Source organism: Carlito syrichta, unplaced genomic scaffold (genome assembly GCF_000164805.1).
Source record: "Carlito syrichta isolate Samal-C Ts95f unplaced genomic scaffold, Tarsius_syrichta-2.0.1 Scaffold309192, whole genome shotgun sequence".
Lineage (NCBI taxonomy): Eukaryota > Metazoa > Chordata > Mammalia > Primates > Tarsiidae > Carlito > Carlito syrichta.
Genome location: NW_007253288.1, coordinates 316,420 through 323,670, shown reverse-complemented (window position 1 = coordinate 323,670; position 7,251 = coordinate 316,420). Strand labels below are relative to the sequence as shown.

General features: G+C 42.3%; 1 protein-coding gene and 1 pseudogene across 1 annotated transcript in view; both read left to right on the top strand.

Annotated features, from left to right (window-relative positions):
• The window catches only part of LOC103269310 (egl nine homolog 3), a 28,652-nt gene continuing 21,401 nt past the window's right edge, over positions 1-7,251 (top strand). The window contains exon 1 of the mRNA XM_008066890.2: positions 1-214. The gene's annotated coding sequence lies outside the window, so the exon portion shown is untranslated. The remainder of the gene's footprint in view (positions 215-7,251) is intronic.
• On the top strand, positions 8-341 carry LOC103269313 (annotated as a pseudogene).

Sequence of the window (7,251 nt, the reverse complement as noted above, 5' to 3'; positions counted from 1 at the left end):
GCAACTGCACTGCAACGGGGCCCTGCGGGACGGCCAGCTGGCCGGGCCGCGCGCCGGCGTCTCCAAGCGGCACCTGCGGGGCGACCAGATCACGTGGATCGGGGGCAACGAGGAGGGCTGCGAGGCCATCAGCTTCCTCCTGTCCCTCATCGACCGGCTGGTCCTGTACTGCGGGAGCCGGCTGGGCAAATACTACGTCAAGGAGAGGTCCAAGGTAGGACGCGCGCGGGCGCCCTGCCGCAGCTCAGCCCGCGGGGACCGGGGGCGTTCGGGGTCCGCGGTGTGTCGCCTTCGCAGGGCTGCGAGCGAACTTGGTTTTTTTGGTCAAGAAGTCAGTCTGATTTGTCTCTCCTCCCTTCTCCTCCTCCCCCGCGCCCAGCTCCTCTGAACGAAAAGTCCACGTAAAGGGTCTCAGGTGTATCGCTGTAATGACCTTCTGTTGACTTTGAAATATTGACTTTGGTGGGTGGTGAAAACCGTACAAGCTGTGGCTTTGGTCCTATTTTAAGACACAGAGGTTCCCAAGAACCCAAACGAAGGAAAGAATGTTAGAAATATTGTGAATGATCTAAGACCCACCTGCACTCGTGATCTTAAATAGATGCCTACTTTAACACCACCTAATTATGCCCTTCATTGTGGTCCCAAGGGATTTATTTCTACAAAAGCCCTCAAATCGGGAGGCAGTTGTGAGTTTTGCAGTGTGGCAATTGGCGTGTGGAGTTTGGCAGGTGTGGGAAGGAAGAGTTTGACGTGTGGACGGGTAAAAACTCCACGTCTGAGTGCTGACATTGACTTGGACCTAGGACACTGTCAGACCATCTGCTTGACTGAAAATTCTTGCCTAGGGTGAGCCCTACACAACCACATTCCTCTTCCTATCAATTGATGGCAAAAGCCACTCAAAACAACTTTACTAGTGCTCAAGACAGAGTAGCCAAGCATCTCTGAAAAGAAACCATGTTTTTGTTCCCATAGCAGGAATTGACTCTCCAGAAGGTAATTTGTCTTGGAAACCTTTCCAGGTAGATTGGCAGAAATAGGGGAGCATGTAGGTACTGTGATGTTGGTGAGTGCAGACTCCTTTGGGGTGGCCTTATTCCATTTTTCTTCAAGTTTCCAGTGGTTTTCTGAGTGATTTTCAGTTTTCTAGTGGTTTCCAGTTTTCCAGTAGCTTTCTGAGTGATTTGCATTTGTATTGTGGTCTCAGAACTATGGAAAACTTTCACTATGGAAACTCAAAAACTAGCGAGAGGGGGAGGATGAGCACTCGTACCACTCTTTGACAATAAATGTATATCTCCAATCAAAGTTAATCCTGTGATGAACCATTGTTGTCTCACTTCTCCAATAAACTGAGAGGAACACTGTTAATGAAGGGCAAGTGGAAAAGATTGGAACTGTGTAGATGTGAAGGAGTTGAGTGGAGAGATATTCCTAACACTTGAGTTTAGAAGAAACTTGTAAAAGCTGGTAAGAAGCTGCCTGCTCCTCCAGGTTGACGCTACAAGCACCTCAGAAACACTGAGGTGCTCTACACCTCAAGCCAAGAGGATATAACTAGAATATCTGAAAGCCTTGCTATTAATACACATAAAGTCAATCTTAGTAGAAAAATGTTGCTTTCTCAGTTTTACTTTGATTTGGGATAAATTTAGTGTTAGCTTAACTTTGTGGAAAATAGATGTTCAAGTTCTTTACTCTTCTTCCATCATGTTGGTGGTGGATTAGAAAGGCATCTGTCTTTTGATTAGTTTGTTTTTTGCACTAAATGACCTACCTAGTCTGTCTCCTGGGATGGGGAAGGAGGAGCCGATTGGCCTCAGTGCTTCTGAGGTGCTTGTAGCTTCAACCTGGGGAAACAGATGGCTTCTTACCAGGTTTTACAAGTTTCTTCTAAGCTCAAGTGTTAGGAATAGTTCCCCAGCAGTCTAGGAACAGAATTTGCTCTGAGGGAGTTCAGAATTAATTGGTAGAAAGAGATCACTAACATATTGGAAAGTTAACTTTTTATTTAGCTTCGACTTAATGGATAGAGGTAGGGTCATTTAACTCAAATGGAATGAAAAGCACTATGTAAATCAGGGTAAAGAAAAAAAAAAATCTGTAGATATGATTCTTCAACTAGGGTTTATCTTCTAGGTGGAATAAATAACTTTTCAGGTGACCCTGTCAGAAAGGGACCGTGAGTTGAAAGGAGAAAATTCATCCTGTCCCATACCCAGATTTCCAGCTTCCTTTCAGCTAGGTTGGCACAAAGCTCTTTATTCCTGCCCTTTAGAAAAATCATCTCTAGATTGGATTATTCCCTGGTCTTTTAGAACCAAATGCAAACGTGGCTTGAGCAAACAATTAGTATGGTAAAAAAAATTTAAAGTTTGATTTGCGTGTATAGAGAAATCTCCTTAGTGATGTCTTGTGGCCTTGGGTCTTCTCTGAAGCTCATTATTGTAGTATTGTAGGAACACATTCCATTTCGACATGATTTCTATTAGTTTCACCTTAATATAACCCTGTGTTTTCTTCACTCACTTTTCTTCCCTCAACTGAGGTCCTTATTTTGTACTGCTTTCCAGAGCAGTGATTTAGACTGTTTCCTGCTGCATCCTTCAAGCAGGTTTTCAGAAAACGCTAAAATTTGGAAAGAATGTGTATATCTATTTTAATTTATTTGTAAGTTTTTGTTAAGGAAATTTCCAAATGTACATTAAAAAAAAAAACAGAGACTAATATAATGAGCTCCCATCACCCAATTTGAACAATTGCTTATATACACACCTATTATAAGACCCATTTTTAAAAGCTACTTTAAATTTCTTGAGGTTATGCGTCTATTCTAATTAAATACTTTTTGTTCTTTCCTGGACTTTGGAAGGTGATTGGTTAATGTACTATTGCCCTTTATCTCAGTGAAGCAGTAGTAAAGGCACAGGGAATACAACACTAATATATACTGGATCTAAAATTGAAGTTATGGAAGAATCCAGAAAGAAATATTAGATGGTCCCTCTCCCTGCCAAAAGAGTTGTTAGTGGTCAGAATTCATCTAGCTTATCTTTGTTGGAGAAAAATCCAGGGGTGCTGAGGACCCTGGGGGCTGGGGGGAAGCAATGTTTCCGATAATGTACAGCAGGATGGCGCCCCCTAACTTCAAGCATGATCATTGCTTTTGGGCTAGTAAAAGATGTGTTACTCCCTTTTGGAGATTGTAGCCTATATCCAAGATAAATATTGGTCATAATTTGCTCCTTTTTCTTTGGCTGCCTACGTCTTGAAAATGGCTGCGTTCCAGAGCAAGTATAATTTATAGAACCCAAAGTCCCTCTACTTGAAGTGGCTCACTGCAGACTCACTAGTTAGTGATTCGAATAATAAAAACTACTTTTTATTGAGTAGTTTGCTCTGTCTGGCACTGTGCTAGGCGCTTTGCAGTACCATCTTACTTGACCTTCAGAGCCACCATCTTAAACAAACTCAGCGATTAAATAATGTGCCCCAAGTCTCAACATCAGTGGTAAGAAGCAGTTTATAATAGGGGTCAGGGGCTTTTTAGACTTGGAGTTATTAACTTTGTGGCCTTAGGCAAGTTAGTTAGTTCTCACCAAGTGTAAGATGTGGGATAACAATACCTTAAAGCTTGTGGGGGGAAAGGACATTAAATAAGACCGTGTACATAGATTTCTTAGCAGAATTTTGAGGCTTCATCAAAATTCTAGTGCTCCAAGGGGGAGATTTGGGATTCTAACGCAGATCCATCTGACTTCAGAGACTGTGTTCTTACTTATGTTTCTCTCTTACTTTCATCCTTTCATTTACTCAACAAGTGTTTATGGAGTGGTCACTCTGTGTGGGGTACTCTGCAGGTGTGCGATGCATTGATGAGGAAGGTTACAGTCATTATACTTTTTTTTTGTCTTACTCTGTCACTCAGGTTGGAGTGCAGTGGCACGCTCACAGCCAAACCGCAGCCTCTAACTGCTGAGCTCAGGTGATCCTTCCGCCTCAGCCTCCCAAGTAGCTGGAACCTCAAGTGTATGCCACCATGCCTGGCTAATTTTTTTATTTATTGTAGAGATGAGGTGTCGCCATGTTGCCTAGGCTGGGCCTAGGCAGTCCTCTCGCCTCTACCTCCCAGAGTGCTGGGATTATAGGCCACTGTGCTCTGCCCACATTCACTATACTTATTTATTTTTTTTGAGTTGGAGTCTCACTCTGTTGCCCAGGCTGGAGTGCAGTGGTGCAGTGACATGCACACGGCCACCGTAGCCTTGAACTGTTGGGCTCAGGTGATCCTTCTGCCTCAGCCTTCTAAGTAGCCGGAACTACAGTTGTGTGCCACCATGCCCAGCTAATTTTTTTGATTTATTGTAGAGATGAAGTCTCACTAAGTTGCCCAGGCTGGTCTCGAATCCCTGGGTTAAGGCAGTCTTCTCACTTCCACCTCCCAAAGTGTTGGGATTACAGGCAGGAGTCACCGTGCTCGGCCAACATTCACTATACTTCTAAAAATATATAGATAGTTTATTGGGGTTAGGCTTGAAGATTTCAACACAGGAACATAGTTTCAAGTTGTCCTCAATATATACTTCCTCATGTAAACTTTTGAATTGTAGAATCCTCTACAATTAGTGCACACTTGACTAATTCTCAAGTTTAAAAAAAAAGCAAAACCCTCAGACATTGAAGTCGGTCAGTTGAGTACATTTGAAGAAGAAATGGAGTGCTGTGTTCATGTTTTCCTACTGTTATTTTTTAAAAAGTATTTATTAATAGGGTTTGTTGTTAGGATCCCCGACTGGAGTAACTCTGGACAACAGTGTTGAGAGGGTCACACCGTGAACACACAGAGCAGTCTTCCCCTGGAAATAATACAGAGGAATGATGAAACAGCAAAAAGTTTATGAATAAAAGAAAATGTGTCGCAAGGTAGTGTGTTTTTTCCTCTGCTGTTAAGCAGTAACTTTAAGCCCACCCTTCTCATGTTTATCATGGTTGCAGGCTAATTTAAGCAAAAAATGCGATAATGTATTGTAAAGATCAGGATATTTCTCAGGACCCAAGTACAGGTAATATAATCAGTGTTCTTAGAAGACTAGAGCCATGAACCAGGGACCAGAAGGTCCTGAACATCCAGGACAGCTGGTGTGTTCGTTCTTTCTCTGGAGCCTTACAGCCTTCATCATTGCTTCCCTGTTTGTGTTCATTATTTCTTCCCCTCCTTTCAATCCACTTTAGCTGTTGTTCCATGCACACGGCTCAAGATGGCTGCCCCATAATGGCTGCCCCATAATGGCTGCTTCAGCATTCAGTTTGAGATGAGCAGAGACTTGAGTAACATTTCAGAATCCCTGTTTTCATTGCCTGGGTGAAAGTCTGATTGTCTCACCTTGGCTCAGGTTATCAGCCTTGTTGGGAACTGTGGGGAACACTGTAGAATAATAAGTCATACGTATGGATGCCAGGGCCTATGCGAGATGTACTACTTAGAGCACATAGTTTGAGGACTAGACACCACAGACAGTGTCTCTGCAAGACAAATCTTTATCTGTGAAGAAGGTATTTTAGGAAAAGGAGCACTGAGTTTGAGGCACTGGAACATCTTTCTGTAAGTATGTGAGGGATTCCTATAAAAGATTTTGTATTAAAAATAGCTTAACTCCTGGAGGAAGGAAATTAGTCCAAGGTAATAATTTACAGAATACAACTCTAGTAACAGTGAGGCAAGTCTTTCCAGTGGGTGAGTTTTCATGATATTCTTTGTCTATTTTGTGAATGGCTCTTGGAAACAAAGAAGGTAGGGGTGCGTGTTTAATTTATAATTTCTTTTGCTCCTTTTTAGGCCACTGGCCACTCTACTACAACCTTATCTGCTTGCAGTGAAGCAGAAAATCAGGAGGGTATCGATTTAATTTATTCATTCACAAAGCACTAAGTGGTTTGCACTGTGGTAGACCTGTGCATAGATGGGGGAAGAGAGGTAGAAAGTGATGATAAAACCTTCTGAAGAGCAAAGCTTTCTCTAATTTCTCTATTAACTTAAAATGAAGCAACCAAAATAAGTGACCAAAACTATTCAGGGCTTTAATAATATGGGTCTTTAGAGTTAGAGAAATATCAGAAATCACGTCTATCTAATCTCTCAATCATTCAGCAATTACCCACTTACTGAGAGTCCTCCATGTTTGTATGTTTGGAGAGATGATACCTCAAGCAGGTCTTTGAAAAAGGACTGGGGCCTATATAGGACCCAAGAAAGGTGCTCTAATAGAGGGGGGCTGCACTAGCTGGGGTTGCTTTAGGAGTCAGGTGGTCTGGGGCCTAGGGTTAATTCAGCTGCATCAGCATTTTATTTGGAACTTTAAATATGAATGGGGCTGAAAATTGATAAACACCCTTAGGTGGATTTATGTAGCCTATGTCTGTATTTGATTTTTAGGTGCGAGAATTATTTCCCTTTCTGATTTTTCTGTTTCAGCTCAAGCAAAATTGGTAATTTTTTTTTCTGATACCTGACTCTGGCTGGAAAAACTTGTAATTTCATAAATAACAAACAGCCTTGCATTTTATGACCCATTCTGAGCACACATGGATGAAAGACTTCTCTGATGAGCTTATCTATTTGGGTGGGGTTCTACCCAACCCATAATAAACAGAGTTCATCGGAGAGGCATCTCTAAGCACCTCAGCATCCTGTGCCCTTTAGGATAAAGCTCTGGGCTGCTCCCCTGTGGGCCACATGTGTTTCGTTTGTCGAGGCCTCTGCTTTTGCTCAACTTTGTGACCCCAAGTAAATGAAATGGCATTTTGACCCATGCCCATCGAAGACTAAGGAGTAGCTTTCAGGGCAGCACTGTGGAGAAGGTTATTAATTTTTCGTTAATTATTACAGCAACAGACTTGATACGTCTTGGTAGCAGCACTTTGTAGTTGTTAACTAATATTGCTCTGAGAAACGAGTGTCACTTTTCTCTAGTGTTTGTCAAATGCACATGTTCTGACAGTAATGATAGTTCAGATGTATTTTGCTGGGCATCTGCCAGGGGTACTCAGCGGGTAGCCGAATCCAAAGACACTGGAATTGTAAATACAACAGACAAATCATTTTATGATGCCAGACTAAGGAATTCAGCTTTGGCAGATTGCCAGGAGCCGTTGATTTGGCTGAGATTCAGAGCTATGTGTCTGTTTGCCAAGCAAGATTAGTTAGCTTCGTTAATTATACATAGAATTCGTACCCCCTTTTCTCGATTA